Here is a 7960-nt window from a genome sequence, read left to right as displayed (position 1 = left end):
AAATCCAGCCTGTTATCTTTCAGCTACATTATCTTCTGCCCTCCTCCTTCTTCAGGTTAAGAATGAACTTACATAGCACAGCGATGCTCTTTTCCCTTCTTAGTAATTTGGACATTTTCTGCCAATAGGTTGTTTTTTACCTAAATGCACTCCTTAGTCAGTTTTGCATCTTTCATTTGTTTCCTTACCCACAAAATTAGAGGGTTGAAGGAGAGACTCTGTAAAATCCCTGCGAGTGCCAACATGATAAAATTATGCAAAGTAAATGAAACCAAGTAAAAGTAACACGGATGCTAACGCCAGTTTTCTGGTTGCCAGTGGGCAGGCACACCTGAAGGAGTTGTTCTGTGTTTACACCCTCTACTCTCTGCTCCTAGCTCTTCTGTTTCAGAGCCTCCTTTATTGTATCCTTTTGTATCAGTTGCTCTTTTCTCCCCAACAGCTTAGTCCTTGTGCTTTGTCCTTAGCTTCTCTGGACCCTGCATTTCAGCTCCCATACCCTCCACAGTCCTCTCCTTCTTGGCCTCCTGCCATCAGACCTTCCCTGCAGAGCATGCGGGCGAGCTTTGTACTGAGCAGGCTGAATTGCCCAGAAGGCTCGTGAGATGTGAATGACCTCTGGTAATCTCAAGGGCGATCCACAACTGAATGAAACACTTGAATGCAAAGAGCTAAGGCTAATCGTGGGTATTTTGAAAGTATGATGGATCCAGTATGGATTTTTTTTTCTCCTAGGGCAATTTCTAGACCCATCCAATCAACCAAAGTGGCCTATTTGAGGCCAGCCCCTTAGGGAACAGTGGCTCAAAGTGCAATTCCCCAACCATCCTGATCTAACCTCAGGGGTTGCTTGTTAAAACTGCAGCTTCCTGGGCCTCACCAGACCCAGTAAATCAGAATTTCTTGGAGCTGGCAGGCAATCTGAATTTAAAATATGCTCCTTGGTGATTCTTAAGTTCACTAAATTGTAAGAAACTCTGCCTTTGTGCTAATTATCCTCTAAAAATTTCATATATTATTATCTCTTTGCTTCTTTAATTATATCAATGAATTTTATTTATAGGTTTCTTCAACTTGCACAAGTATTAGACATTTGACTGAAGAATTTAGCAACAATATTCAGCAAATATTATAGTTTTATTATATATAAGCCACAGAGCTATACTTTCTTGACCTGAAAAAGATGAGGTAAATTCTCCAGTTTATGTCCCTCTTTTAAATGCTTCCATGTGGGGTATTTATTCACAGTCAACACCAATGGTAAAGCTGAGGAAGCGCCTTGCTTTTTATACATTGTGCATTTCCCCATTTTTCTATCGTTTAGAGAGAAACTGTTTTTATAATTTTGCATAAAAGTTTAGTCGCAAAGTTTTCTTTTTGGCTCTTATGTTAGGATGCAGTTTCCTGTATACGAACCATATCTATGTGGAATCACGTTTCTGTATATTATATATACCTACACATGGCTACACCTTTATATAGAAATCTATACTCATATCATCATATTTTCTCCTATGTCAAGGGCTTTATCCCAGAGATTATCAGTTCAGTTTTCTTGAATTTTCACTGTTCTCTGGTGACTGTGAGGCAATTCAGAGTTTGGATTAATGGCAGATCCAGGCCACATTCCTATCACTTTCTCTGAATGTTCTACATCCATCTTCGGGGTGGGCAGACAAAACCTCATCACAGGCACATGGACTGCAGCTGGAATGTTGGTCGCAGGGGCAGTAACTGCTACCCACATCCTCATGGCCTGTCTCCACTTTCCCCTGAGCTCCATTCTCAGGCTGTGAAGGAAGGTCGCACTGTCTGTTCTATGGAAACGTAGTCCTCTGAAGTCAAAATCTCCCATTAAGTGTTGTTTCCTTAATTACAAAGCAAACAGGGAGCAGGACGAGTGGGACGCTTGGTTGTCCCACCAGTAGGAAGTTCTTTGGCTCCTTTTGCTCATGGTCTACAGGGTATATCAGTCTCTGAGTGAGCGGAGAAGGGCTAGAAACAGGTAAGGCACAGGTTCCCAGGTAAGGCACCCATAAGCCCCTGAAGCTGGGCGTGGCTGCAGTCAGTATCATAGAGACGGAGGCTGTTGTCCCACGTGTCCCTTTCCTTAGGGTTTTCCAGGAAGCTTAGCTAAACATCCCCTCAGAGCTTGAAAACTCAGAAATTCTCAGAAATTCTATGTCCCCAAACGACTGTGTTTTTCCAAAATTTTGGGTTAAATAAATATTTGTGTATCACTTTGCAATTTACAAAGTGCTCTTCACTTACATAATTTTCAGTAATGAACTCCTCAGACGCTCCAATGTGGTTTTATTTTAAAGGAAGCAATCTGAGTTTCCATTAACTCCACCGGGATACAGAGCATGATGAGCAGCTTTAAGGGTCTGTAGAATTATCAGTTAAAAGAAACCTCAGTCTCCCTTGATACAGACAGACTCAAAAAGCACTTGATCTGTCCTTTTCTTACAGCACTTATCGCCGATCTTGCATTTCCTTACTTACTTACTTGCCTTATCTCACTTACTAGATTTGAAGTTCTTTAAGGCAACATCTCAGATTTATCTTTGCATTATTCACAGTGCCAGTGGAACTGGAAGGCCACAAACTGGTGTTTGTAAAATGAATGAATGAATGAAAGTGGATGAATAAATTATACCCACTTCCTATTAATCTTCTGGATTTTATTTGGCTTATGTGAAGAAAATCCCCCCAAAGGAAGGAGGCTAAGCTAGAGACTTTATAAGGAATACTATCTTTCAGAACCTCCCCCCACCCCCCAATGGACTGAGGAAACTTGTACTTTATAACTAATAAAAGACTAGTGAGTTCTTTCTGAAAAATTTGTTTAAGGCCCCTAGTGGTTTATCTTTACTACCTCGTAAATTGTTAACTCTCAAATATTAAACCAGCAATAAACCAGAGCTCCCTTATCAATCATCCTTTCCTCATTGTTTATACCAACTAGGAATTTAGGTTGCTGTTTTTTTTTCCCCCTCCCAAGTGTGATGATCATGTAAAAGAATCAGAGGAACACATTGGGAATGACATATGTAAGTAAGAAAAATTCACACACAGCACAAACTCATATTATGCCGTCACCTCAGCCTTGCAACAGGCTGTGTAATAGATGTTTGTGCGTATGTATATTGGAAAAATAGAAAAACAAGGTCAGCGCAAACAGTATTTGTACGTATGAACGAATGTAAAACAAAATTTCAAGTTTTTCTTAACATTAAAAATGACACCAAGAAAACTATATAAAATAAATATACCCTTGGAACTAGGACCCCAAATTCAGCAACATCAGCACACTGAGATGGGAGAAAGAAAACCACCCTGACCAAAGACCAGGTTTGCGTGGGGTGGGTGTGACTCACATTTTCGGATAATCTGAATAAAGGGGATCGTGTCAGCACGAGGCATCCATGCTAGCTCTGGGCTCTCGGCACTCACAGTCCACTCCGGGTGCGCCGCCCCAGGCCAGTCGAGCGCCAGCCCGGCTGCTGCAGCCCGGGAGGGCGCGCGCGGCGGGCGCTGATTGACGGGGCGCGCGGTCAGGTGACCCCGGGCGCCACGTTCCCGGAGCCCAGCCTGCGGTGGCCGCCTGCGCCGGGCCGGGGCCGAACCCGGAGCCGAGAGGAGCCGATCTCCCGAAACAAAGTTGCCGGCCCTGCGGCAGTGGGGCTGGAGAGCCGAGGGGGAGGGGAGCGGCTGGCCGGACCTGCTCGGCCCCCTCCTCCTCGGGAGAGCGAACCCCGAGTGACCGGACAAGAGGCAGTTCCCAGGAGGGCGGCCACGCGCACCCCGTCGGTCCTGTGCCCTCCCCTGCCTCCTGGGCCTCCGGCGCTCCTCTCCCTTCGCCAACAAAGGGGCAGGCCCGCGGGGGTGGGGGGGAGGGAGGAGGCGGAGCCGGAGGAGCGAGCCGCTCGCGCACAAAGTTGTGGAGTCGCCTTTCCTCAGAGGAGGGGAGCGGGCAGCCGTAGCCTGCAGCGGGCTTTCTCCCGCCGAGGGGCGAGGAGGAGCCTCCGGCTCCCGAAGCCGATTGGGGAATCTCGGGGAGCGGTGCCTCCCTCCTTGCGGGTCATTTCAGCAGACGGAAAACTCTCTAGTGTTTGGCAAACTTGGTGCCTGCGCGCCCGTTCCAGGTTTGCACTTGGACTGTTTTGTTTTTGTTTTTGGCGGAACTACGAGGCAGGAAGATTGCACAAGTTAGGGGCGTTTTCAGTCGGGTGTCAAAAAAAATTTTTTTTTTCTTTCGGATCTTGTCTGGTTTTCCATAGTTCCTTTTGAAAAACCATCGCATCACAGAGCTCACGTTCGCACACACCCCCGCGATTACTACGCCTCAAACACAGCAGAGGAGCCCTCGGCCCGCTCGGGACGCGGCGGCGGCGGGCAGGCAAGGCGGGCCCGCGGGTCACGGGAGCAGGTAAGCCCATGCATTATTGAGCCTCGGGCCGGGTTATGTGACCACAGCCCCGGGGAAACGGGGCGTAGGCTGTGGGAAGGATGGACTTTCCTGCGGCTCACGCGCCCAGGATCAGCGTCCCGAGCTCCTTCTCAAGGCTGAGCCTAAGACGTAACCAACTTTTGCTTGCACTTTCCTTGGAACCCCAGTTCAGCTCCCCGCGGCGGGACAGAGAATGCCAGAAACGTGGAGAGAGTTCGGGCGAGAAGGTCCTCGGAATCCGTGTAGTAGCGACGACCCAAACTCCTCCGACTGGTTCCGGACTCCGTCTTGACTCCCCCAGTCTTCCTCCCGGCTAGGGTGAGAGGGTCGCGCCTCCGTGCGCGCCGGGCCAGTGATCTCCAAGAGGGGACGTGGCTTCCTAGAGGGCCTGTCACACATACCCCAGCCCCGGGAAGGCGGGGCCCCGGAGGTGTCCGCAAGGACAGGGAGGGGAGAGGTTCCCAGCTATCCGCCTGGCAGGAAACGTGCTCGACCTCCGGGCCGTTGCTGCTCCCGAGGGTGGGGCTTTGGAGAGGTGACGAGGGGCGCTCGGTCGGTGCGTAGTCCAGCGCGGTCGCCTCTTCTGGTTTCCCGGACCCTTGGCATCTCTTGCTGCAAGTGGTAAGGTAATTCATGTCCCTTTGTGGCTCCGGGTCCGAGGCTCTGGTTGCCCAAGGCCTCTTTAAAAACCAAGACAGCACTAATTTTAGGCTGTGCAACTTTTAGAAGGCACGCTGTTAAAAGTGAATTTTTTCGCCAAGCCCCAGATTACCAAAGGGGCTCGTGCCCGGGTTGTTTCAAGGGGAGGAGAAAACGTGTCCGACTTCCAAGAGCCAGGGAGCTCTCACTTTGTTTTACGCTTAACTGGGGAGCCCGGGTCTAACCTGGGTTTAACAGCCTCTCTCACAGGGATGCCCCGGGGAGAGCCTCCTCTTTACCAACCTCCAGGTCACCAGGGCCTCGCGGGTCGGTTCTTCATGGAACTCCCCCTGGGACGGTCAGTTGCCGTAGCGGGCGTGAACCGAGTTCGGGAAAGCCTCGATTCCCGGGGTTCGGGCGGGAGCTCGCGGCCTCAGGGACCACCGGCAGTAGCCTCATCCATTCCTTTGTAACTTGCATGGGCCTCAGGAAGTCGCGTGGGCCCCTCCGGGCTGGTTGCTGGTGGGCCCGGGGCACGCAGCCTGCCGATAGCGCCGCGAGTCAGGCGAGAGCTGCTGGAATGCGAAGCTCCTGGGTGCATTGGCTTCCAGAGGGCCAGGCGGCGAGGGCCAAGGTTTACGCGGAGTCATTCCCGCCTCCTGGACCCGCATTTATGGGACCGAGGAGACAGCTCTTTAACTCTCCTTAAGGTGTTTACCTAAAATTGATTGCCCCTGTAAACAGCATTAACCACAACAGTAGGAACCTTCCCTTGGAGCGCTTCCGAGAATGAATGGCAGTTCTTGGCACTGGGCGGTGTCTTTTACCAAGTTTCAAGCGGAGCCACAAACTCTGGCCCTCTGGGCTTCCTTTTCCACTCTCTCTAGCATTCTTAGGTTTTGGTTCCCGGTGGAAATGAATGAATAGTTTTTGCCTAAGGACCCACACCATATTTCCATCATAACTGCACATTGTTAAACATGTTTGTATTCTTACATTTTGTAATTTCCAAATTAAAAAAAAATTAAAACAGTAGATTTGCCCATAAGGCCAACCCCATACTTTCAACCCGGGTTTATTGCCACATACTCACGGCTTCTGGTCCATAAGACAGCCAGAGACGTTCTGAAGAAGGCTGGTGAGTATAGAGTGTACTGGTTTCAGTGAGAAAGAGCTGGCTAAACTGTGCAGAACATCATTACGAGGCAACAGAACTTAGAGCAGAGGTAACAATAAATTACAACTGCAGAGGGCTTAAAGCTTGTAAAGCGATATCCCATTCATTTATTCTGTTTCTCGCCTAGCTTGGTGTGGAAAATGGCCTTGCTTCCATACTATTGATGTAGAAGTGGAGGCTCACACGGAGGCACATTGTTGGTGATGAAAGTTTGATCTGTCTTCTGACAACCAATAATGAATTGCTGCCATGTGTTACTCAGCTTGGAGACCCCTGCCCATTAGTGGCACCAAGTGTCAGTCAGTGGGTATCTGTTACTGTTAAAATGGTCTTATGTGCTTCTCCCACCTTCCCATTCTTGTCCTCTGATCCCCCTTACTGCTGTATCTTTGTAGCATATAAAGAAGAGAAAATTTGAGAGTTTATCTTAAGTAATGGCAAAATAAAATATTATAATGAAGGAATATTAATGTGCCAATGAAATAAAGTTCTGTGTGAACAGTTTACTTATCTTTTAGGGACTGGGAAAAGTCTTTGGAAAGTGTTGAAGAAGACCCTTGGCTAAGATCACTTATGAAGGAGAGCATTAGAAATATCTTTCAAAGGGAATAATTAGTTCATTTCTAGTAAAGAGAATTTTTGGGGGGCAAAACTGATTTTCCATAATGAAATTTTATGTGCATTCTTCTGAACAAAGTTTTGGTTCTTGAATATAATAAAATACACTTAAGAATTCAGCAAATCTTCTGCAGTTATGTACCTCCCAAAAAGAACTTAATTACATAATAATCCATAAAGCGTAACAGTAGTGGACGATATAAAAAATGAAAAATGTTTTTTATACCCTCACAAAATCTGGCAGGCTGATGATACAATCCATGTATTCCTCCCTACTAGAGAGGAAATTGTTCCTAAAGCTTTAGCAATCCACCACAGTTTTCATGTGCGTCAAACACTTTAACACTTAAAACATTTTTCTAAGGTAATTTTGATCTCTTTATTATTAGAACACACCTTTTTCCTAACTGGTAAGGAAAAAAATAATATATTTTATATATTTATATATTATAAAATAATACGGTGTTCCCTTGAATGTCATAAAACATTGTAATATATAAAACTTCTAATTATTTCATAAATATGTGAAATGAAATCTATTACAAAATAATAATGCCACATGGTGTATCCTTGAAATAAAGAACTGAGTTGTCTATCCTAGTTAGCCATAAACTCTGCTTGTGATACCTATTGTAATATGTGAATTAATGTCTGTTGCTTGTAGATTAATATTTGGATGTGTTGAGTGTTATATTCCCAATTAAATGATTAATTTATTTAACTAGCATTTGGGGTGCTCATAGGGGATGTTAGGATATAGCCAAGTTGCTGAACTTAAACTTGAATTCTGATTCTGTGTGGATTGTTTGGGCATTGTGTTCCAGAAAGTACTAGGGCTATTATTATTGACATTCTTAAAGAAAAGTGGTACTGAAGGATAGAATCCTCAATTCTTTAAATTTTAAAGGTGCCTCTGACTAATTAATTGCTACAGATTAAAATTATTTTGAGTGATATGTATTCTCAGCAGAATTTTCATCATGTATTTTCCAGAATAAAATCTGTGTCAATGGATATAACGTGTAACCGTTCAGATTTATATATAATCCAGACCATTCCTGAGATCAGACTTT

At 46.1% G+C, this 7960-nt stretch overlaps 1 protein-coding gene across 8 annotated transcripts in view; it reads left to right on the top strand.

Moving 5' to 3' along the window:
* Positions 1–3972: 3972 nt before the first annotated feature.
* The window catches only part of UTRN (utrophin), a 492142-nt gene continuing 488154 nt past the window's right edge, over positions 3973–7960 (top strand). For 4 of the 8 annotated variants that reach the window (XM_067701862.1, XM_067701864.1, XM_067701861.1 and 1 more), the window contains exon 1: positions 3973–4432. The gene's annotated coding sequence lies outside the window, so the exon portion shown is untranslated. Of the gene's footprint in view, positions 4433–4556; positions 4772–4843; positions 5080–6396; positions 6573–7960 lie in introns of those variants that run through there. The other 4 variants (XM_067701857.1, XM_067701859.1, XM_067701860.1 and 1 more) reach the window with 4 other exon arrangements.

This window comes from Pseudorca crassidens, chromosome 13, assembly GCF_039906515.1.
Source record: "Pseudorca crassidens isolate mPseCra1 chromosome 13, mPseCra1.hap1, whole genome shotgun sequence".
NCBI lineage: Eukaryota > Metazoa > Chordata > Mammalia > Artiodactyla > Delphinidae > Pseudorca > Pseudorca crassidens.
The sequence above is the reverse complement of the archived record's forward strand: the minus strand, read 5'-3'. Positions and strand labels throughout refer to the sequence as shown.